Here is a 25,211-nt window from a genome sequence, read left to right as displayed (position 1 = left end):
TCTCTCTCTCTCTCTCTGCCCGTCCCTGCTCACGCTCTGTCTCTCTCTCTCAAAAATAAAGATTAAAAAAAAAATCTTAGTAAACTAGGACAGTGAGGCTCAAGGGAGTCCCCATGTCCTATCAAAACTTAGGCCTCTATCATGTTATGGAGTCTTTGGTTCTCTTTTTTTCTGACATATTGTTCTCTTGAAATTATAAACAGCTGCTTTCTTCACCAAGGAACGATGTAATTCATTAATAATGAAGCTTGCTGTCGGCAAGCCAGGCACACAGAATTGAGAACATACTAAATGGTTCATCTCTCCGTGTTCCAGTTTTATCTGTTAGTCCCTACAGCGTGCATGGGGATTTGGAGGTGAAGGAGGTTTCCTTACTCTTTTGCTCATCTCCCTGACTTGGCACCTCATCAGGCACCGAGCAGAAGAAAACCCTTCTGTTTGGGCCAAACCTTTGTTCTCTCCACCTTCCACAGTCTCTAACCCCCTCTCTCTTCTCTTTCCTCCTGCTTCCTCAGAGGCTAGATTTTCAAGCCCTTGCATGCCATTGAATTCTACTCTGGATGGGGTGGTGGGGATGAGCTCTCAGCTCTCCTGGATACATCATCTACAAAATGATAAAATCTTTATAAGTATCTCCTAGGAGTTAATATATCAAAAGAGTCTCTGACTCTTCCTTTCCTCTGTATTTCATATCTAAAGGTTGGTTTGGAAGTTCAGTATGTCCCTGGCTCCAGAAATACAGTGTGTATGAGCAAGGAAAAATATCCCTCCAGGCACATCAATGTATTTGTTGGCTTAATTGTTTATTATGTTTCTCCTCTAGTAGATCATGAGCACACTTTGTTCACAGATTTCTCGCCTAGGGCTTGATGCAGAGTGTGCTCCTCAATTATTTACTGAATGAAGGTGGAGCCCAGGGCATTGGACTTGGTCGAGTGATGCTACACAGGTCCCTTCTCTGATTTCATGAGGCTGGAAATTCAAGAGAGACAATGCGTGCCCACCCCGTTGTACACTGGACTGTCCCATGGACATGGGAGAAGTTATTATAGTACTTACAAACACCATTAATAAAAATTCATCTTCTTTCCTGAAGTGAGTCATGTGAAAACTGAACTAGAGATAATTCGGTAACAATAATACTTTGAATTTCCTTCCCCACCCTCCCCAGGATTTCAAAGCGTTTTCTATGCTGAATATTTTATAGACATTGTGGCTTATTCTCCTTTGTACATTCTCAATGCCACAATTACACTGATTTTTATTAAGACTTTTATTTTGGAAGCAGTTGGATGCGGACTTTTTCTTGTTGTTTTCTTAATAGTACATTAAGGTTAACAACTGTTTCATACTAATTGCCACTGAGATTCTCCTCCGAGTACAAAATAAATAATACTGAAGAACAGAAACTAGTCCCCAAACCACACTCATCAGTAAGCAGGTGGCTCTGGTGTAAAGATTCAAAGGTTCTATTTGGAATAGGGAAGTTAATGATATTCTAGGCAGAGGATGTTCCAAAGCTCTCAGGTAGCAAAAAAATCTGATATGTTCCAAGAACAGAAAGAAGGCCAGGTGCTCAGGGCATAGAGAGTAGAGGGGGTGAACAAAGAAAGATAAAAGTGGAGAGAGGGAAAGGGGCTGATCACGTGTACATAAGAATCACAGGGTTTGTTAAGTGTTATGTGTGTTTAAGCAGGTCAGTGACATGATCTGGTATGCAGATATCACTCTGAAAGCTGTAAGGCTAATGAATGAGGATGGGAAGTAGATGAAGGAAGAGAGTTTTGTTCTGTTTTGTTTTTTTCTTTCCTCCTCTTTTCGAAAGATGAATGCAGGCCTCTCACTCACTGGGCTCCATGTACAGCCAATGGAAGTTTTCTCTTCCCCAGCCCACAGGTGTTTCTTACTCCAGAGGCACCCAGCTTTCCAGGAGGATTGTACTAGGCTCTTCATTTTCAACTTTGTCTCATTTTCATCTAGAATGAAGAACTTTAGCCCTCTATGTATCCATTTCTATCTTTTTACTCTTTTTTCCAACTAGGTCCTCCTTTGGGGTCCTTCACAGCCAGTGTCTCAGAGCAATATCCTATGCTTTAAACTGGAAAGTCTGGCAGAAACCTTGTGACTGTCATCAGTTGGGCCACAGAACCCCTTGTAATTTGCCTTTGGGAACCATATTGACAAAGGGAGGCCTCGGGCATTTGATGGTGCCAGGCAGGATGTGTTTGTGTGTAGGCAGGGCCAAAGGTTTTGAGAGGGAGCTGTCCTCACTTCAAGGTCAAGGTTAAATGAAGTCTGACATCTCATTCCCAGCTTTATCCCATTCCCACGCCAACTAGAGTTGAGTCAGGAAATACTGAAAAGAACAGAACCGACCACAGGATGCACCGACCTAGTCTACACAGGGATACAGGAGATGATCCAAGAACATTTCCAGATCTTTGGCTGGGGTCATGGTTGTGCCATGGGACAGGGTATACTGGGAAGAAGATTTGTTCTGGGAAGGGTGGTATTGGTAATCAAGAGTTCAGGTACGGACATGCTGAGTCTGAGATGCCCGTGAGGCATAAAATAAACACAAAATCCAAGGAATGCTTGCTTGACGTCTCCATTGTGGTATCCCACAGGCATGTCGACGACAAAGCTTTCACATAATTGAGTTGAGACAAAAGAACAATCTAAAGTAGAGAGGTTTGAAGGCAGTCAAGATCTGGGCTGCAAATATAAATTTGGGGTCACAGATACACATCCTATGTGCAGAATGGGCACTCCCTTGGGCCTTTTGTCTAACTTCAAAGATCACAGATCTGATGGAATGTAAATGAGGAACTGCTGTTTCTCGATTCTGAAGTTTTCATCATGGATTTCTTTGGACACAAAAATCCTCTGAAGACAACTTACTCCTAAGTAGTTAATGCACATGTCTATTTTGGAGATGATATGCTATAAATATGTGTTCGTTTCTTATTGAATGCAGAATAAATTAAACATCAAAGCTCTTCTGTATTAAAATATGTATCTTTGTATCAAAAAACAAATCTTAAATAAATTGACATGAAGATACTTTTCTTTTAATTTTTTAAAAATGTTTATTTATTTATTTTGAGAGAGACAGAGAGTAAGCTGGGGAGGGGCAGAGAGAGAGGGAGACAGAATCCCAAGCAGGCTGCCCACCGTCAGTGCAGAGCCCTGACGTGAGTTCGATGGGGGCTCGAACTCACGAACTGCAAGATCATGACCTGAGCCGAAACCAAGAGTTGGACGCTTAACCAACTGAGCCATTCAGGCACCCCGACATGAGGATACTTAAGAAATCATTTCTCTTTGATGGTATGTTCCAGAATCTTGGTTTAAAAAATATGACCATACATCTTCTGAGTTTAGCAAATTATTAGGTTACTTCTACATCAACGTTTAAAAATGGTATTGAGCCTCATTCTGCTTCATGAACAATTCACTCCTAAAGCCATTTGGTGAGGTTAAGTAAGGCAGAAATCCACATGGGAGTAGGGAAGCCATGGTGTAACCAAGAATGGGGTGTCAGAGCCTAGCTAGAATGAGGAGGATGTTTGGCTAACCTGGGCATCAAAATCTGAGCAAAGAAGATATCCCCACAGGGAGGGGGTGGGGGATACCCAGGCACAGATTTTCAGAGCCCAAACAGAACAAGGAGCATTTTCACATGGGGCTGTGGCTTAGTGCAGGGTGTCATAGCCTGAGCAAGGGGAGATAGGACTCCCCGTGGGAGTGGGCAAGGTGTCCTGATGTGGGTGCTGAGACCAGAGTAGCACAAAGGAGCAGTGCTATTGCACTGTAGCCCAGCACAGGGAATCAGAGCACAGTGAGGAGAGAGCCCCCCTAGGGTGGGGTGGGGACAGCAGTGATGACTATTATCTACTGAGAAGGTCTGTGAGCAGTAGCAACACCCTGACAGCAATGTACACACCTATCACCCAGATTTTCGTTTCTAAATACCATTCTCCACTAAAAGGAACAAGAGCTCCTGGGAGAAATGGCTAATTTCAGAACTAGAGTAGAGAAAGTGTGTAACATATGCCCCCCAAAAGTAAGGAAATGCTCACAATGATGGCTATATGTCGAAAGGACATAGAAGCCAGGTTGAATGAGCTCCCTCTTGCCAAACCCGGAACAACTGAACATCAAAATAAATAATGGTAGTAACAGATTATGACCTATGAAACCATGAGACTGTGATACTATAAACTAACAAATGCATAAACTGGAAGTTTAAAAAGGAACAAGATATTCACATAAATTCAAAGTACCCCCTCACAAAATACTCATTAATTATAAATGGAAAACACTGTGAAACTTTGATTGAAGGGTGGCAGACACCAGATCAAAGTGAACATCATTATCATGAGATGAACTGAACTCATGCACTTGAATGACACAATAAGAATAGAGAACCATGAAAGGATCCGGAGGAAGCCACAGTGGCATAAAAATTATTTTAAGATACAGGCATTTTGAATTCCTGAAGTCCCTAATCTGCCTAAAAGCAGAGGCCCAAAAGAACTTAAAAAAAAAAAAATCCCATTGTCATAAATCCCATCTCTGGAAACAACTCCAATATTCTCTTTCAGACAGAGAAGTTGGTACCACACCCGAACAGATACTGTCGCTTAACCATCATATCTCCCATCTATTCTCCTAAGGGCCCATTTATTAGTCCAGAGTCATTTGTTTTTCCCTATGTGTTCTTTCTCTGCACTTCCCTTCTAAAAAGCAATTAGTTCTCTTAGAAGTACCTATCTGGCCCTCCCTATTCCTTATTAAAATGGGATAGAAGTCTCAAATCTTTACTACTTCTTGCAGTCATATTGCGAACTCCTGTACATCTGTAACTAAATCTATTTTTCTTTCCTCTTACTAACCCATCTTTGTCAGTTTAATTTGCAGGTCTCCATACATTGAACCGAAGAGGATACAAAGTTATTTTTCCTCCTCAACAACTACTTCTTGATACTCCTGCCAAACCTGAATCTAAGAACAAGGAAGCATCATCAGACAAACTTTTACTGAAAGACATCCCTCAGTAACTGGCCTTTCAAGATCATGAAGCCTAGCACAGACCAAAGAAACATTCCAGATTGAAGGAGAGAAAGAGATGTGACCACTGAGTCCAACACGTGATTCTGGACCGGATCCTCTCATTATAAAAGACATTACTGGGCCAACTGGCAAAACTTGAGTGGGGTCTGAGGATCAGATGGTAGTAATGTATAAATATTAATGTTTTGGATCTGATGGTTATATTGTAGCTCTGTAGAGAATGTCTTTGTAAGAAATGCCTACTAAGGTACTTGTGTGCCAAGAAGTTATTTTCAAGTGGTTTAGGGAAAAAAGTTCTTTGTACTATATTTGCAAAATCTCCGTAAGCATGAGGTTTAAGAAAAATAAACACTTTGAAATCTGGCGTTGATTTGCCTTAGCACCCCATCCACTCATTCCCATCAAACCCAATCAATTACTGGTTTGAAACAAATCTCGAATGCCAATGTGAGGTGCCATATTGATTTTCCCAAACTTCCATTTGACACAAATGTAGTAGCCACTCTGTACTCCACTGTGGTTTCCCTACAGCTCCAACAACACACTGATAACTCATTATTAATTAAATAAGAAGGTCATACAGCCCCCAAATTCAATCTTATCAGAATTAAGACATAACTTCACTAACATTTCACTTGGGCTTTTAAAGTAATCATTCTTGTCATATTCGCTGATGATCATTTGTCTTTGTTTAAACAAGAGATCTGTCACACCGAACAGGGGCAAGGTCTCATTCGTGCATGGGTTCTAAATACCGCAAAGTTATGATATCACATGAAATCTTTTCAACAAATAGACTCCTAGCACTAATAAGCAGTATCACAGAAATATGAGATTTTTCGTTACATGGTTCTTTTCACATTTAAACAACGTATTACGTATTCTCTTCAAATGAAAATTTACTAGAAAATGTCCACAGTTATAATTAGAGCACTTGGACTTAAAAAAAATGTGTGGTTTTTTTTAATGGAAAAGTTAATGTTAAAGGCATTGAACATCTTATCACTCCACAGATTTCTAATCCATCTGAATTTTTGTTGGCGTTTTAGCTGTCTCTTACTAAAGAGCTTCTAATGCGTACATTGAGAACAAAGCAGTGCAACCAACACGACGAGGTTGATCATCAGTCCCTCCCTAAGTCCTGGCCCACCCAGAGAATTCTCATTCACAGAGAATTTACAAAGGAGCTATGATCACAGGAACACTTGCAAGTCAGGCCGGGAGATGAGATAAAGCTCAGTTCCACAACTTAACTCAAACAGATTCATTTTAGTTTCAAAAAACATCACAGCTGACCTAGCACTTTATTTTCAATAAATGTAGTATAGAATTTTGCTGTTAGCCTTATTACATGAACTGCAATAAATATGATAGACCTTCTCAAAACTAAAAATTAGCTTACATACTTGTCTGATGTTCGAAGATTATAGCTTAAAGAAGATGATTCACTTAGTGAATTTGTACTAAAACATGAGAGTGAAGAAGTATCTTTCAATACATAAGGCATGATATTCCAGAGTCAAAACTGCCTCAAAAAAATTACACGGTAGTTTGCTATAATTAATCCTGTCCCTGCCGCCCCGCCCCTCCACGCTCCCCCCCCCCCCCCCCCCACATGCTAGGTCACAGGCTTTTAAGACGCTGAATTATCTTCCTCTTTTATCTAACCACCTGCCAGTCATGACATATCAAAATACTTATAAGAATGACAGGCAGGAAAAAAATCGTGTCTGAAGCATTTCCTGTCCATGAGCTCTTTGAACCTGAGCCAATTCTGCCATGATGGGATGTGGGAACTACTTACTAAGTACAACGAAGCAAGGCTGGCAGTTCAGCACTGGTCATCCAGAAGCCCGTCAGATCCCCGGTAGCGGTAATGATAAACTTGTGCAGAGAAGCCTGGCTCTCCCGGGAGTCCAATCTCTGCTGAGATAATTTAGAGATTACTTCTCACTTCCTACAGCAGTTTATTTCATATAATGGAAAGCATGCTAGCTCAGAAGATAAAACATATAAATAACCACGTGAAGACATACACTAAAATTTAAAAATAGACTTTGAAGCATCAGGTGTCAGTTCCCGTTCTATGGGAAGCAGATGTCAAGACATAATTAGAAATGTTAAGAGATTACTGGGGGAAACCCCCGTGACAGAGGGAATGGGGAGGGTTCAGAACAGGCAGAAGAAGCCTCAGGCCACCATAAACCCTTGGCACCTGTGAAAGGAAAGGGGGAAAGAAAGAGGATCTAATGTGGCTGGCTCTAAGACAGTCTCTGCCAGTACAACCTCAAGCAAAGGCTGCCTACTAGAAGAGTCCTGTGTTGGGCAGACCTGGCCTGGCACCAGTAACCTGCCCTGCTCAGTCATCACTGGGGGGCAGCCAGGGAGGGGAGGCAGATCAGAAGATGTGGCACCTGCAGGCTATTGGCCAACAAACGACAAGACGGGCAGGTTCTTTGAAGGGGGATGGGAGCAGTGTACCTCATCAACAGCCTCAAAGGAGAAACAATAAAATTAGGAAACACTACGCATACAATGCCTGTCTTTTCGAGTACTGTGTCACTTGAAAGCCTTTCAGGTTTTTCCCATTCCCACATAACATCCAAACCCCCTCAACAAAGCACACATGTTCTTTCGTGGTCTGGACACTGCTTTTCTGGTCAACTCTATTTCCCACCTCTTCTCCATAAAGCGCCCGACCTGTACTCAAGCCACGCATATTTGCTCACACCCCCCACATGCCTCATGCCATTTAAAAAATTTTTTTTTATTGTTAATTTGTTTTTGAGAGAGAGAGAGAGACAGAGCATGAGTGAAGAAGGGACAGAGAGAGAGGGAGACACAGAATCCGAAGCAGGCTCCAGGCTCTGAGCTGTCATCACAGAGGCCAACGCAGGGCTCGAACTCACGAACCGCGAGATCATGACCTGAGCCGAAGTCGGACACTTAACCAATTAAGCCACCCAGGTGCCACCCAGGTGCCCCTGTCTCACACCATGTTTGCATCCCTGATTTTTCACATGCTCCTTTCTTTCCGTCTGTGTCTGATTCCCCAGCCCTGTTGAAGCCACAGTGTCTGCTAAATCCAATCTGGGTTCTGCAGACATTCAAAGCTCAGAGTCAGGAATCATGGAAAACAGGTAAGAAATAGAAGCCTCCAGGGATGCAGAGTGGAGACAGAAGCAGTGACAGAACTAATCACAGGGTGTGGGAAGAGGTCTGTCATAGACTTTCTCTAGCCTCAGGTATAAAGAAAAACCCTTGAAAGGCGCCCCCTCTGGGTAGAAACCTGGAATGTGCTCCTTTTGTGTCCCTCTGGTTAACTTTTGATTCATCCTTCAAGAGCCCCACTGGGTCCTGAAACCTGTGCGATCTGCTTTAGCTGAACATTCAGAGTTCATACCTCCCTCCTTCGGGTCACTACAGTACAGTGCAAAATGGGGCACTTTTGTACCACACTGGGAATGTGGTGTCCATATCTTCCTCCTCACTGCTCTGAACGCCTCAACCACGTCTGACCAATCTTTATATGTCCATTAAGTACCCAATGCAAGTAGGATAAATGAACTACATTTAGCACAAATGTTAGGATACAGGTGGTATGTAAATAATGCATCCATACAGTGTTTATATAAAAATTAGAAGGACAGAGGATAGAGATTTCATGTTTGATATACAGTCTCTTCAACCTGCTTCAAAAAAGAATGTTTCAAAGTTTGGGAGAGTCAAGCTCCCTATTCATATGAACCTTTCTACCTTTTCTGTTTCTTAAAGGCAATTTGTAATCTGATTTGCAGCATAACTTATTTGCCTACTTTGGCTTTATCTCCTTGAGATTGGATGCAACTTGAGGGCTATATCCCCCATTCATCTCTGGGTTTCTTGCAGCATCGATCAGTGTTTTCAACATAGTAGGCATTTATGATATTGGTCAAATGAATATCTTCATGTACAGAGGTGTAAAGGGACGTGGGTAATTAATGGTAAATTACCGAGATAATATTTGAACAGAGAAAATTGTGGCAACAGAGATTGGGGTTTTGAACGTACCTAGCGCATTATTTTAATTCTCTTTGCTGAACTTTGCAAACGCAGACGAAATATAGCTCCTAAATATCAACAATTCTGTGGTAAGAGTCTTGCCCAAATAAGAAGTATTCATCCTGCCACCCAGTATGTCTGATATTTCACAATCTTGATGCCTGAGCCTTATTCCAAAGCGAACTGAATCCCTGAATAAAATGAAACATTTTTAGATTTTTTCCAATTAATTTTGCTTCTCATCACTGTTATTCAGAAGGTACTTAAAATACGTTTAAGCATCTTCAGATGCAAGGTCAAGTTTCTCCATCTTCTTTCATCCCCTCAGTTACACAGGCCTAATATGGTCCCACAAAGCTTCCAGAGCACAGTTATAATTCCAGAAGCCTTTTACACTTTGTGAGGGAGGCTTCACCCTATCCATATGAAATGAACGGAACACTACATTAAAACCAGGTACAGTGTGCTCAAAACCAAGAAAACCAGATTATAACTCTTTGAGGCTCACACTAACATTTAGCAGAGGCAAAAAAAGAACCTACCATGAGCTTTATCAAGAAAACCAAAGGAGAGCGTTTAAAAATCACAGAGAGGGGCGCCTGGGTGGCTCAGTTAAGCATCCGACTTCGGCTCAGGTCATGATCTCACAGTTTGTGGGTTCGAGCCCCACATCAGGTTCTGTGCTGAGAGCTCAGAGCCTGCAGCCTGCTTCAGATTCTGTGTCTCCCTCTGTCTTTGCCCCTCCCCTGCTTACACTCTGTTTCTCTCTCTCTCAAAAACAAATAAAACATAAAAAACATTTTTTTTTTAAACACAGAGAGGTCAACCATCAAGAGGTCAAATGAAGCCTGAATGGGAGGCTAAGACATAAAGACAGTATGAACCACTCACTCTAAGATTTTTAGTCTTGAAGGAAAGGAGAGAGGCAGAGAAGAAGTTTGAGATGGATGCACAATTAAGGAGAGGGATCTGGTTTTCTGTTCAAGACAGAAGAATGTTGTTTCTGGCAACGAGGCTGACCCAGTGAAACAGAGTAAGCAATTTTCAGGGAATAAAAACTGAGAAGTAAGGTTATTTTGTTTGGAATTGAGGACATTATGCATCAGGTGCAGAGTCCACAAGGGTGCACCAGGCAAATGGGAATCAGATGAGAGAAAACTACCTGTTAACATAGATTAATCTCACAAACGTAACAGAGGGTGAAAAAGCTGGTTTCAGAAGACTATATACATTTTTATTCTATTTACAGTTAAAAACATGTGAGGCTAAACAAAAGACCTTTAGGAGAGATACATGCATGGGACAAAACTATAAAGCAAGATATAAAATACAAAATTCAAGATATTGCTCGGGGGAGGAAGGAGGAGAACACACAAGAGCTTCAGACATATTGGAAAGGTCTTGTTTTAAGATTGCATTTGTTATACGAATATTCTTTAAACTGCTCATATATTTTGTATTTCTCCTTTCTATGTGTGGTATGTTGTATATGGTCTTAAAAATCAAATACAAGGACACAAAAGACCAGGCTACGTTATTTGCTAATAAAAAGGAGCCAAGGTGCAAGGTAAGAAATGAAAAGATTTGACAAGACAAGATAACTGAGGGCGGCAGAGCCCAAGAGGGAAGCAATTTATGGGTTTCTGAGGTGGATGAATTGACCTTGGAGAAGAGGATCATCTCTTCCCAGAAGTCAGAGAATGATAAAAGGATGAAGACAAGCACGGATTAGCTCGAAGTAGACGTGGCTGCTGACTTGGCGAGCCAACACCAGTGAGACGCTGGTAATTTCACAAGGGTCCATACAAGATGTGGACAGATGACAGTCCACTGAGGGGCTCACCGTCACAGGTCTGTCATCTGCACTAGGGAGAAGTGAGTGAGGAGGCCTGCCGTGGGCGGTGAGAGCAGGCACAGGGAGAGGACCCGAGGTGCGCCGGAGGGCAGTGGCGTAGCCTGGAAAGTGCACCCAGGGTGGAAACCACAACGGCGTAATGGCACCAACTAGCAAAGCTGTGGCATTTTCTCCAGTGGCCCTGAGCAACCCAGTTGTCAGAGGTGAGGGGCTGGGCACACGGACATGAATTCATGTAATTTCTTACTCTTAGTTAGAATGACTCTCCTGCCATGACACAAAGTCAACTAATGGCAAGTGAACTGTAAGAAGAAATCCGAAAACAGCTGCAGTAGTGCGTTTCAGCACTGAGAGCAGCCCTGAAAAGTTTCGGAAATAAGGATTTCATGCAAAAGCAGTAAAATGGGGGCGCCTGGGTGACTGAGTCAGTTGAGCGTCCGACTTCAGCTCAGGTCATGATCTCACATTCCGTGAGTTCGAGCCCCTCGTCAGGCTCTGTGCTGACAGCTCAGAGCCTGGAGCCTGCTTCGGATTCTGTGTCTCCCTCTCTCTCCGCCCCTAACCCACTCATGGTCTATCTCTCTGTCTCAAAAATAAATAAAAACATTAAAAAATATTTTTTTAAAAAGCAGTAAAATGAACACTCCATGTCCTTTCACTTAAAAATACAAGCTATCAAAGGTTATGTATTCCTCATTCAAAATACTGTACTTTTCCAATAACTATCTAAATGATCACCAATGTAAATTAGCAAGAAACCAAATTCCCTTGATGTTAAAAAGAGGGAACTATTTCTGGACACAAGTTATTAAGTAATCACAATAATAAGGAAGAGTTCGTCATCTAGAATTTACTTGTATCTAGAATTTACAGTATCTAGAATTTACTTGGTATGAAACTGGTGTCTTCCTTGGTCATCCGTTCTATCCCAACAACTGGAAAGGAAATCTGTGAGCTGCCGTCATTAATTGTAACATTCCGGTGAATTTTTGTCACATTTATCAACAGCGTTCAAGTTAGTAATTAGTGATCACTAAGGCGGTTGTATGTCAGATACCCCTCAGAAGCGATGGGACCATTAATGTGAGGAGCCCAAGACAGAACTTTCCATGACTGTGCTTTTTCCAGGTGGTTTGTACCTGGTGTGGCTGCACCTAGATAGAGAAGCAGAAGTTGTGCTGCCCATGACCGAAAGGATACAAAATGAAGCCCCTGCAGGTTCGAAGGATGGAGAGTGGGAAACAGGACTAAGATGTAAAACCTACGGTAGAAGTGCGCGGGAGGACAGAGAAAAGAGGTGAAGAAACGCTCTTGTATACAAATAGGTAAGTTAAATATGCAATGTAGTTACATAATAACTTAAAAAGGTATTATGCAAATAAATTTCTAAAAGAAGAAAGGGGTATTTCACTTTATCTAACACGTGTATTTTTTTTAATCTTGTGCATTAATGTGAATTTTTAAATTTATGTTTTTAAATTCAAGTTAGTTAACATGCAGTGTAGTCTTGGTTTCAGGAGTAGAACCCAGAGATTCATCTCTTACGTATGACACCCAGTGCTCATCCCAAGTGCCCTCCTTAATACCCATCACCCATTTAGCCCATCCCTCCACCCACCTCCCCTCCAGCGACCCACAGCCTGTTCTTTGTATTTAAGAGCCTCTCGTGGTTTGCCTCTCTCTCTGTTTTTATGTATTTTTTAATACACGTTGTGTAACAAATCTCTATAAAATGAAATAAATTGTAAACCTAGGATTTATAGAAATTCCTTGAGGTTGTTGTGAGTTGTTTAAGCTGCACACAGCGTAGACTTCTCTTTGGCTCCTGCAGTGCATCTCACAGTAAAATATATCCATTTTGAAAAATCTTGGTTATGGGATACGTTAGAGGACAAGAACCAAAGGGAAAGGGGGAAATGCTGGAACTACAGAAAGAGAGGCTTAATGAATGTAGTCAACTTCTGGAAGAGAAAAAGGAATTATGGAATCCTGAGGTGGCTAAACGAGCCTTGGATCCGTCTAGCAGCTGGGGGTCAAGTGGAAAGGAGACCGGAGAAGAGCTGGATGAGCCGCGCTGGTATGAGGTTGAAACAGACGACACTGCTGAGGCCGTCAGGAAGAAACAGGTCAGGTGCAGGCAATTTCATCGGGATCAATAAGCCAAAATCAGTTACAAATTATTTTCTGGAACACAGCAGGTAATGAAACATGTTTACTGAATAACAAACGCAAAAATTAAGTTTATTGAAAGTTGAACAGATGCCCAAGTAACGCTCCTAAGTGTAATAAAAAGTTCCTTTGTAGATCTTATCCAATTAATAATAAATCACCAAGTAATATGTACACAGAACGGCTGACTGTGGGTTTTCTATTTCTTTCATTTAGATTTAGTCTCAACGTTGTTTTTTTTTTTCCATTTTTTACTGAACTGTGTCCCATTTTCCATGAACAGTATTGTAGTACCTCTACCGGATGCAGAGTGCCTGAATTTTCATTCCTTGAAAACTGCTTGTGTTACACTTTAAAGTTTCATCATTTTTATTATTTTAAGTGTATACATATAACTTTGCCCCCTATATATTCTGAGAAATGTTATTTTTACATAATGTTCCATTTATTTATTATATGAATTACTTATGGCAAGTTAGATTTTTTTTCTGATCAAAGCTTCACAAATTCCTTCTTTTGAGTAATTTAGTCATAGTAAGAAAGCCAAAAACCATTAAGGTTTTTGGTTTTTTTTTGAAGAGAAACTATGAATATATAAAATTTAAAATTATTGTAAGGCAAAATCACTGTAGTTAAATTTAGAAAAGAAACTGCAAACAAAGAAAAGTTGCAACATATATGACAGGCAAAGGAATACCCTCCCTACTATGTAAAAAGTTCTTAGAAATCAATGGCTAAAACAACAATAACACCCCACTGGGGGGAAAATAGGACATAAACAGGCAATTTACAAAAAATTAAAAAAGGTTATTAATACACAAAGAAATGATTCCCTTTCTAAGCATTTATTCCTTCATAAAGTTGGGTATATGGGATAGGAAAACATTTATGTAAATTTTAAAAGACACAAGACAATGCTCTAAATAGATCAGGTACAAACATATACAACAGAAGTACAAAAAAAAAGGGAGGTGGAAGCTGTATGAGGTACCAGTTACTTCCAAGGAGGGAGGGCGGAGCACAGGATCTGGTAGGAGACAGCTGTCAATGGTACCCAAAGCATTGCATTCCTTAAAAAGTATTTTTTTTTAATGGCAAACTGTTAAAATAAATTAAGTTGAAGAAAGGTACATAAAGTGTCTCCTACTCTGTATATTTTTATATATTTGAAGTATTTCACTATTAAACATAAAACATTAACAAATTTAGAAGTCGTTATATGATGATTCTATTTTTGTTCGATGCATTAAGTATATAAATGTGCACGCGTATACACATATTGAATGTGCATATATTTTTATAAATTTTTTAAAATCAGGAAGGCTATGCCCAAAATATGGATAGCTAATTTCTCTAGAGAGAGTTTATTGTTAACTTTTATTTACTTCTTTAAGTTTTTCTAATTTATCTGATTTGTTTTTTAGAAATATTATTTTCATAAAACCAACGACCACGACAATCACAAAAACCAATTCCCTCATTTCCTCCTGAGGAATCTGATTCCTTACAACTTTTATCTCACCAATTTGGAATATTTTAGTTTAAAAAAAACTGGTCAAAATCCAAAATCCAAACTAAGTCTGAAGAATTTCTCAAAATTCTAAAAAAATATAAGAAAACAAAAATACATAAATTAAAAAGTGGTGCAAAAGATTCTTCTTGAATTTTCTGATCTCCTGTATCACCACCGCTATTATCTGCAAGGCACCCACCATGTGGAAGACACTGCTGGACCCGTGTCCGTAAATGTAGAAACGACTAAATTAATACATAAAAAGTATGAAAGTGGAGAAATTTTTTTAAGCTGCAGTTGGTATTTTTAAGCCAGAAAAAAAAAAAATCACGATTTTGCACACAAGTTCAGACTAAAGTATGTCTGATACTTTTCGTTGAAAATAATTCTGACATCAAATGTCCCTTCTCACTATTTAAATATTTACTCCAGGGAGGAAGATGTAGATGTTACAGTGCTAAGTGCTAGCCCTTAACATAAGGGAAACACTTCAAGCTTGATATCCCTGCCCTTTTTAGAAAAGCCATCAAAAAATGATTATGCTTGGGGCACCAGGATGGCTCAGTCGCTTGAATGTCCAACTCTGGATTTAGGCTCAGGTCATAATCTCATGGTCATGGGATCGAGCCAGCTTAAGGCATGGAGCCAGCTTCAGATTCTCTCTCTCCCTCTCCCTTTCCCTCTGCCCCTACCTCCTGCTCTCTCTCTCTCTCTCAGAAAAATAAATAAATAAATAAACAAATAAATAAATAATAAATGGTCATTGTCTTAAATAATCACACCATTATGTCCTCTATATTTTAATTGCCATTACATGCAGCATTTGCTTTAAATTCAAACTTTGATCCAGCTTGAGTTACGTTCTTGTGGCAAGCCTGTTCTATCATCATTACCAGCAAAATCTTCTCCTTCTGACCAAGAACTTAGAAGCAATAATTATGAATAGAAATGTAGTTCATTAACCTTTTATGTAAAAAAAAAAAAAGTCACTTCCTAATATCAGGTTTAATAAACAGCTTTTTAAAAATCACTTAATTGAGGGGTGCCTGGGTGGCTCAGTCGGTTAAGTGTCTGACTTTGACTCAGGTCATGATCTCTCAGTCAGTTCGAGCCCTGCAACGGGCTCTGTGCTGACAGCCCGGAGCGTGGAGCCTCCTTCTGATTCTGTGTCTCCCTCTCTCCCTGCCCCTCCCTGCTCATGCTTTGTCTCTCTCTGTATCTCAACAATAAATAAATGTTAAAAATTTTTTTTTAAATCACTTAATTGAACTAATAGATTCTCAACCAGAAGCTGAAATATTCTGTCTGAGCTACTTTTACTCAGATTAGTTGTTTATATAATCATTCCCTGTGAAGAAACAATTTGGGAGATCCGTTCTTCCTGAGTATGCCTTCACAAATCTGCTATTAATGTTTCAGATAGTATAATAGAACAGACTGTCCAGGGCAGGCAATTGGAACCGCTTTTCCAAGTCTCCAAAATTACAGATTGATTTTGACATGTTTCAGCTGGCTGGCATTTCAACTAAGGTTCCAACCACTTGGGAAAGGGGAAAACTACTGAAATGACCCCTTTTCCAGGCAACTCAATCTAGCTGCAGGAATTATAGCCAATCCATCCAGAATAGCTACATAGCTAGTCAGAACTGTTTGGAGGAGAAACCAGGAGAGGTTCTTACTTTGTTCCACCCTATATGCAGAAAGAACTACGCAGATAAATAACTAGATATATCTAATACAATCTACTGAGTGCCTACTACTTGTAAAAACATTGCAATGTAGTGAAAATGATTCAGAACAAAGAGAGGAGACCAGAAGGCTAGTATAGGATCTAGCACGGGCCAGCTGGGTGAGCTTGGGCAAATCACTTACGTATTCCTTGCCTCAATTTCCTCATCTGGGAACAGATCACACTAATTTCTGAATCCTTACCTGCTTACAAGTTTAGGGTTGTGTGATTCAATGTTCACGAAAGGGTCCTCTGACTTTTGCAAGAAGGCCAGCAATTCATGCTCACTATCCTCTATTTGGCCAGTCCTGTAACCTCTATTCCAAAGAGAGAATTTCTAATATCTCATATCCACAGGAAGCTCCAGAATGTAAATTCAGCCTTCACTCCAATACTTTGCACATACCTTTTGACATCTTAACAAATGCATAAAGGATGCCAAAAAATAAATTAGCAAGGGCACTGTCAGCCAGACATGAAGAAATGAGGATAATCTGTGCCAAAAAATGTCCTCCCACATGTAAAGAAACTGGTAATTGGAAGAGGAATCCCCCACCTCCTGGAGCAGACTGTGCAGAGGCGGGGCGCCCGTGCCAACACCCAAACCTTTGCCAGAAGCAGAAGCAGCGTAGGGGGAGAAGAAAGCTCTCCACCCCTGCACTCTGAGTATTTACAGGGATTCGTTCCAGTTCCTGGCAGGAACCCGCTGGCAGAAGAAACTATTCCCTTCTGCAGGAACGGAAGGGAATTTCAATACGATAGTTGTGAAATGGCAAAAAATCATCTCAAGCCCCGATAAAGGTTCCATCTTGCATATCAGCTCAGTATTTCCCTTCAGGTGGTCTCGGATCTTACAGATTCTAGGCTGGGTTTAGCCGAAGGAGGTTGGCTCCCTTCAACACAGAAGAGTCAAGAGCCAAATCTTCCGGGGTTGGTATAAAGTTTTGAGAAACGGACAAATATTGACTTCAAACCCGAACAACTGACTCACAAGTACAGTTTATTGAATCATTAAATACAACCAGGGATGTGATTCATTGCTGTTTCACCTCAACAACAAAGCGCTGTACAAATAATGGGAACGGAAACGCGTTCATTATTCTAATTGAAGAGCAGTGTGTGATACTCAGATCAAAAATGGAAGCAAAATCCTTTCTCAGAAGGTGAGGTGAGATTTCAAAAGATAAAACACGGATAGAGATTTTTCAAATCTAATTTATGAAGGCACATATTTGGGCAATGTACAAACATGTTCCTTGTCCAATCAGATCAACACAGTTCTTTACGAAATCATGGGTTAAAATGGTTAGTGATGTTATTAAGTGATTTTGGTCATCTTCGTGCTGAGAAACCTGGGTGTCATGTTTCCCTGCTTTACATTATGGGCCTGGGAAACAATCTTGCTGAAAAACAAGGGCTCTTGAGACTGTTGCTTTTAGCAGCACACTAGCTTAAAAATGCTTAGGCAGAAAATGACAAAATACTGGCACCTTTTGCGGCTGAGACCGTGTGATCTGGGGGCAGCCTGGCGGATTCAATATGATCCTTGATCAGGCTCTTTACATGAAGCTGTTATTGACACTGGAGGCTTGAAACTGATGTAAGATATCTGCCTACCACACACCTGCCTCTGATATCTTAGCTGGTCATTTCTGGTCCCCAGGCAATGTCATGACTCCAGCTGTTGAAAAATTATTTAGTCTCTATTGCCATAACACTAGGTACGTACCTTTTTAAATAGCACTCTCTTATAAGAATTGATTTATTTTTTTCTTCTGTTGTTTCTCCCTCATGACATCTAGTTCCTTGAAGTTGGGGCAATAAAAGAAGGTGGCATACCTTAATACCCAGAATCCTTGGTATTTCTCCCTCTACTACCTGGTACTAGTAAGCTTATCTTACTCAGCTAGCACTTCTAACTTGATCTCAGCTTTAAGATTCTGTTTTAGATTCTGTATCTATGATCTCCTGCTTCTACCCAATAAAGATACCTGCCTGGTTTCTTCATTTCTAATTGTTGCTGGTTAATTCCATCAACTTATTCTGATTCGATCGTTCCTACACGTTTGTAAGTCTATATTGCCTGATTCAATCTTATGGAATCCTAGCTTCATTTGACTATGAATTGTTATTAAACGCCTACTATGTGTCAAGAAGTGGGCTACCCATCACAGAAAAACAAAATGAACAGGAAACCAAAATGAACATGATATCAAAATTTCACAATTTCGTGAGGGGCACAATTAAGAAACGTAAGTTACGCATGGTAAGTGCTAGAAGATACACCAGCACAGAGCGTTGGCGTGCTAGTAAGCACATGGCGGAAAGTCATCTCAGTGGAGGGTGATCAAGCATTGCTTCTGAGATGAAGAGATGATGGTGCTTTGTCTTAAAGAGATGTTAGTTCAACAGAGAAGAGAGAAGAAAACAAGGAAGGGGGAACAGCCAGCACAAATGCACGGAAGTGGGCTGGCATGATGGGATCAGAGTTACTAAAGCATGTCAGGACACTATCCATGGTAAGACTGAACTTCGGGAAGCAGGAGGCAGGTCACAAAGGGCCATCTACATCATGTTCAAGGCTAACCTTCATTATGAGGGCAATGGCAGACACTAAGGAATCTCTCTGTCCAGGAACAAGACAATAGACAGGCCGAAGGTGAAACTAGAGACAGAAAGACCGGTTAACAGGACCAAGGATCAGTGAAGCCACTGCACCAGAAGTGGGCAAGAACGGACCACCTGAATTTAAATGGGAGGCAGGACTAACAACAGGTAGGGACTTTTTGGATACTAAGAGGGAAATGGTGAGGAAAAGAGTAAGAGACGGCTTTCAGGTAGCTGGTTAAAACATGTTTTTAGACAATAACAGCATCTGCCATTTATTAAGCAGAACAGGTATTTTTTTTTCCCTAGGTGATTTATACACATTATTTCACTTAAGTAATTTGCATACATTGTCTCCTGTAATCCTCACAACAGCCCTGGGAGATCAATATCCACTTGACAGATGAGGAAAATGAGGCAACAAGAGTAGAAATAATCTGCAGAAGGTCACTGAGTCATCAAGCAGCAAAGGAAGATTCTGACTCCAGATCCCTGCACCAGGGCTGGGATGGCTTTGTTCCCTGGGATAAAAAATGCAGAAGGGAGTTGAGAAGGAGCAAGGAAGCAAGATGTGGAGTTCTGTCTTATGATTCACACCAGGTTTCTGGTTTTGAAGTCTGTCAAATACACAAGAAGGGATCTCCAGGGGTTAGAAAACATGATTCTGGAATTAATAGGGAGGTTCTCAGCTAGGGACACATATTGGGGGTCTTCAGGGAACAGATGGTTGGAGCCCAGGTGTAGAAGGAGTTTAAGAGAGAGACAGAGGTGCCTTTAATCCCTGCCTGGACTTGGAAGCCTGAAGTCTCAAGTATTCAATCCCAGATTAACATCTACTTTGAGTGGACACACTGCATAATTCTGTCAATAATCAAGGCATGAAGGGGGAAGAAGATCTGAAAAGAAGGCGGTGACATTAATGGCTTCAAGAAAAGAGGCCTGAGGTGAGGGGGAGTCCTTGCCCTTTTGGTCTAAAAGGAAACAAAAATCCTCTATACGTAAGGGGCCAACCCAATTACTCTGTTTCCTTCTTTAGGCATCTTTTCTTTTTCCCCCTTCTGTATTTATTGCTGTTCGACCAGCATGGGAACCACGGCTCAGAGAAAGACATGGCACTTCCTGTTGGAGCTGGCAGTCTGGGGGGCAGGTGCACAGACAAACCAATTACCACATTGCAAAGCATGGAATGCTGTAGGTCTGCTGTCGACAGTAGTGTTCAACCAGGGGCAACCCGTGCCCAGAGGACAAGAGGAAATATCTGGAGACATTTTTTTGTTTTGTTTTATATACAGAGAAAGAGTGCAAGCAGAGGAGAGGGGCAGGGAGAGAGAGACAAAAAGTCCCAAGCAGGCTCCACACTCAGCATGGAACCCAACACTGGACTCAATCCCATGATCCTGGGATCATGACCTGAGTGGGAATCAAGAGACAGATGCTCAACTGACTGAGACACGATGCGCCTCTGGAGACATTTTTATTGTTATAACTTGGAGTGGGACATTACTGACATCTAGTAAGTAGAGGCTACAGATGCGGCTAAACATCTTAAAACACATAGGATGGTCTCCCACAGCGAAGTATTATCTGGTCCTAATTATCACTAGTGTGGAGGTTGAGGAATCCTGCTGTAATGAAGGAGAGCCCACAAAGATCAGGGCAGAGGAAACCAAACACTCAAGGTTGCCTTGGAGGATCAGAACAACCCCACAAACGTGGGAGCTGATCCAGAAGAAGGAATTTACCAGCAATGAGGCAATATCTGGCGTTAGTGGACATCTGCTTCTTACTGGGCAGTCTTTTCTTTTCACAGTCCTAGTCCATTATCAGCATTTATTAAGCACCTACCATATGCAATGCATCCCCCTCCTGCTATGGAGAAGAGATATTCATGAGAAAGGTAGTTTGTCCTTTTAAGTGTATAAAGAATACTAATTCTTGTCAAGCTTTCTTGTATACTTAATTACTGAAACCTTGTAGCAATCCTATGAAGCAGTTAGTACTAATCTTGCTTTGCAAAGTCAGGAACAGTTTATTGAGATTAAATGACACTCTTCAGACCACAAAGTGGCAGAGCTGCTCTGAATGCCTCTCTCACGCTCCCCTAGCCTCTGCATGACAGCACCCTACATAATGTGTGCTATCTTTGCATGATACGGTACATGGTGCTGGTCATTTCCAAAACGTGACATATTCAAATTTGCTCTCCAGCTACCGTTAAGAACTTTAGAATGCTTCTTGGTTAAAATTAGATGACTGACGGACTCCTGGGTGGCTCAGTCAGTTGAGGGTCCCACTCTTGACTTTAGTTCAGGTCATGATCCCAGGGTCATAGGATCGATCCCCGCATGTGCTCCTTGCTGAACACGGAGACAGCCTGAGATTCTTTCTGTCTCTCTCTGCCCCTCTCCTGTGTGGCACGTGCATGCACACACGCTCTCTCTCTCAAGTGAAAAAATAAAGTTAAAAAAATTAGATGACTGACAGTTAAAATAAAACCTCCAGGACCTAAACAACTGAGATAAAATAAATAAAACTGTATGATTTATAATCGTGTCAATCAAGACATGAGATTTAAAAAAACACTTTTTTAATGTTTATTTTTGAGAGCGAGAGAGCCAGATGTGGGGCTCGAACTCACCAGCCATGAGATCATGACCTGAGCCAAAGTCAGATGCTCAACCGACTGAACCACGCAGGTGTGCCAAGACATGAGATTTCTTTCATCAAAGAAAGATTTATAGTCAAAAGTAGTTTGGGGGCTTGTTGCACATTTCATTTGTTCTACTTTTTGAAAATTGATAAAGCATTTAGAGCAATTCTTGGTTGACTAGAACATCCAAGAAACCAAAACACTTATTTTTGGCCATTCTTTTTTTTTTTTTTTTTTTTTGGCATTCTTGACAAATGCTTAATGCACTGGAAAGCAGAATACTATTTATTAGTAACTCTTAAGTGTCAATATGAACCATTTTTATAAACCAGGTTTTACCCTTCTTAAGTTATGGGTATTAACAAAGAACTGAGTGGAGAACCTGTGGCCTCCTTATAACAATGGAAGCCCATGGAATGAAACCAGCCCATGGAATATTGAACTTTTGTCCCTTACTTAATACAACTGACCTGGAAATTTTACTCAGAAATTTTTAAATTTTGGGGGCGCCTGGGTGGCTCAGTTAGTTAAGCGTCCGACTTCAGCTCAGGTCATGATCTCGTGGTTTGTGGGTTTGAGCCCTGTGTCAGGCTCTGTGCTACAACTCGGAGCCTGGAACCTGCTTCAGATTCTGTCTCTCTCTCTCTCTTTCTGTCCCTCCCCCCTTGTGCTCTGTCTCTTCATCTCTCAAAAATAAGTAAACATTAAAAAAATTTTTTTAAATAAATTTTTGAGATCTGAAAATCAGTAAATCATCAGAATCAACTGATGGTACTAAAATCTGGCTTGTTGAGCTTCTATGTGTAAAATTAATGGTTTCTTACAACTCTAAAGAACTATACATTGTTTTCCCCTATCATGTTAAAAAATCTTTGGTTGGAGAGCCCTGGGATCCATATTAACACTGTATATTACTTTCAAGTTTATAACAACTTTTTCCCTCAATTTATTTTTTATTTGAGAGAGAGAGTGTGAGTGAGGGAGGGGGGAGAGGGAGGGAGGGAGAGACACAGAGAGATAGAATTCCAAACAGGCTCCATGCTCAGTGCAGAGCTGGATGCAGGGCTAGATCCCACGACCCTGGGATCATGACTTGAGCCAAAATCAAGAGTCAGACGCTCAGCCAACTGAGCCACTCAAGCGCCCCTAAATTTTTTTTTTCTTATATAATGATAGAGTTGTGGGCTGAGAGAGGTAACATAGTGTCAAAGAGCAAAAGTTCTAGGGACAAACCCCTTACCTGGAAAGCAACCAAGGGTAAGTTCCTTCATTTTTTCTAGAATCTTCTTAGATGGAGAATTGTTGCCTTACAGGGCGCAGTGAGAATCAAATGAGAAGGCATGAACAAAGTACCTAGCAAAGTACACAGAGTACACACTAACAAATGTTAAGCATATCCTTCGCAGAAAGATGAAATTCAAGTTCTAAAGTAGTACCTATGTCACACAGTCCTTTACATTGGAAAAGCCTACCTTTCACAAGAGTCCTAGGCAAGGGAGTTGGCTTGGTGTCCTACAGTTCCTGGTCTTAGTTCTCTTCTGCAGGCTCATTCCTGTGTCTTCCCCTAAAGGTACAGACACCGAAATAGCTATCCTCCTCGTCATTATTCCCAGTGTGTATCTTGACTGCCCTTCTCAAAATCCACACTTGGCATTCTGGACAGGGCACAACAGTGGGAACAAGCCCTGGGCTCAGAAAAAGGAGCTGCCCCCCGCCCCAATCTGGTTCCTGCTTCTCCAAGCCTTGCTGCATGATTGAGTCCCAATTCTAAATCTTTGTTTCCTCATCTGTAAAATCAGAGGACTACCCAAATCCAACCATCTATAGTTTCAATCTAAAATTTATTCTAAAGTTATAATTTGTTGAGAGGCAATGATTGGAACTGGAATATACTAGTATTTTCATATTGTATCTATTTTACTTTTATATGAAAGTTCTGCTTGTCTTCTCCTTAAACATAATGATTAGTGTTAAAATTATTGCCATGTAGGGGTGCCTGGTTGGCTCAGGGTGTAGAGCATGTGACTCTTGATCTTGCGGTTGTAGGTTTGAGCCCCACATTGGGTGTAGAGATTACTTAAAAATAAAATCTTTTAAAAAAAATGATTGCTATTTAGTGATACACTGAGTGTCACGAGTTAAATGGTTTTATAAAGGCACCCATACCTGCAGCAATTGATGTCATTCATATAAACTGCAATAAATATTTTTCAGTAAGGACATTCAAATGCTTTCTTTTTTCAGTCTTGGTAATTTTAGTGTTTATAACTGAATGATTGCGTGTATTTTTAAGTATTATGATTATTTTAAAAATCCAGTATCTACTTACAGATATAAAAATTAATAGTCATCATTTCTGATGACAAGATTGAGAAAGCATGATTACCTAATTATGCCACTCAGTAAAAGAATCAATCATCTTAATCAGAAATAGAAAAGATAAAGATATGTGAATTTTTATTATAAAATACTATACATGAATGAAAACACACTAAGCAAGAATACACATATCACATCAACAGAAACCTAAGCAATGAGGCGTCTCACCCAGGGGACAGGTCCCATTTTCTCCACGGACAGATACAATACCTTTCTTGATAATTCTTTCTGGGGCTTATCAACTTTCTTTGGAAGCATCTACAGATAAATAATTTCCTAATGTTGTAGTTTAAGCACATTTCCTTTTTAATTGGTTTTTCCCTAAAGAGGGAGATATCTGATTCTTACACATTTGAAAACCCCATTTTCCAACTTCTTCATCAAGACTTAATGCTCACCTAAAACTTCAACTCCTTCACTTCCCTCCCGATATGTAGATTGCTGAAGTGGACATATTCCCCAGGGATCTCCACTAGTGGAGAGTATAATAGTTACTGAATTTTAAAACTGTACTCTCCTCCTTCCTGAGTGGAACTTGCCTTTCTCTCTTCCACTCCCATACTATCGATTATGAAAACTTTTGCCTGGGAAGCAGAAACTAACTACAAATTTTCAATGCTCTAACATATTGGATCGCCTCCCATTTTTGCGTCTTTCCTACCGTCACAAAAGGACATAAAAAAGGACCTCCCAGAGAGAAAAAAAACAACAACACCAGAAGTGGGACAGGGCTCTACACCAGCCTCGTCGGTGTAAACCTTAGGTCCAGTTGCTCATGTATGACAATTTCAGGGGAAGATACTTATGGGTAAGGAAACTGTGTCATGATTTTTCACCTAGAATTCCCTCTACAGATTTGAGTCCCCTTAACTCAACCAACTGCAAACAAACTTTGGGAAGCCATGTGGTCAAGTCTACATGATTGCACTCAAACTTAAAAGATACAGGTTTCCCATCCTTTTAAAAACCCTATCCAAACAATAACATTCATTCTGCTACTAAGGAATTATAGGAGTTATCCCAAAGGCCTTTAGTATGGCTATATTACTTTTATTATAAACACAAGAGGATTAGGAGGCAGTCACAGACAGGTGATCCCTCATTCTTTCTTTTCAAGCATTCCAGCATCTTTTACCTAACACCTCTGTATAAGAAAGGCGTACTGCCACAAAATGATAGCGTTCCGGAGCAT

General features: G+C 40.7%; 1 protein-coding gene across 2 annotated transcripts in view; it reads right to left on the bottom strand.

Annotated features, from left to right (window-relative positions):
• TMEM200A (transmembrane protein 200A) overlaps positions 1–25,211 on the bottom strand; it is a 73,626-nt gene that overhangs the window by 27,031 nt on the left and 21,384 nt on the right. The window contains exon 2 of one of the 2 annotated variants that reach the window (XM_047857806.1): positions 6,881–6,999. The exons of the other annotated variant lie outside the window; for it this stretch is intronic. The gene's annotated coding sequence lies outside the window, so the exon portion shown is untranslated. The remainder of the gene's footprint in view (positions 1–6,880; positions 7,000–25,211) is intronic. 2 annotated transcript variants of the gene reach the window in all.

Source organism: Prionailurus viverrinus, chromosome B2 (genome assembly GCF_022837055.1).
Source record: "Prionailurus viverrinus isolate Anna chromosome B2, UM_Priviv_1.0, whole genome shotgun sequence".
In the NCBI taxonomy this organism is placed as follows: domain Eukaryota; kingdom Metazoa; phylum Chordata; class Mammalia; order Carnivora; family Felidae; genus Prionailurus; species Prionailurus viverrinus.
This window is presented reverse-complemented; position numbering and strand designations above follow the sequence as displayed.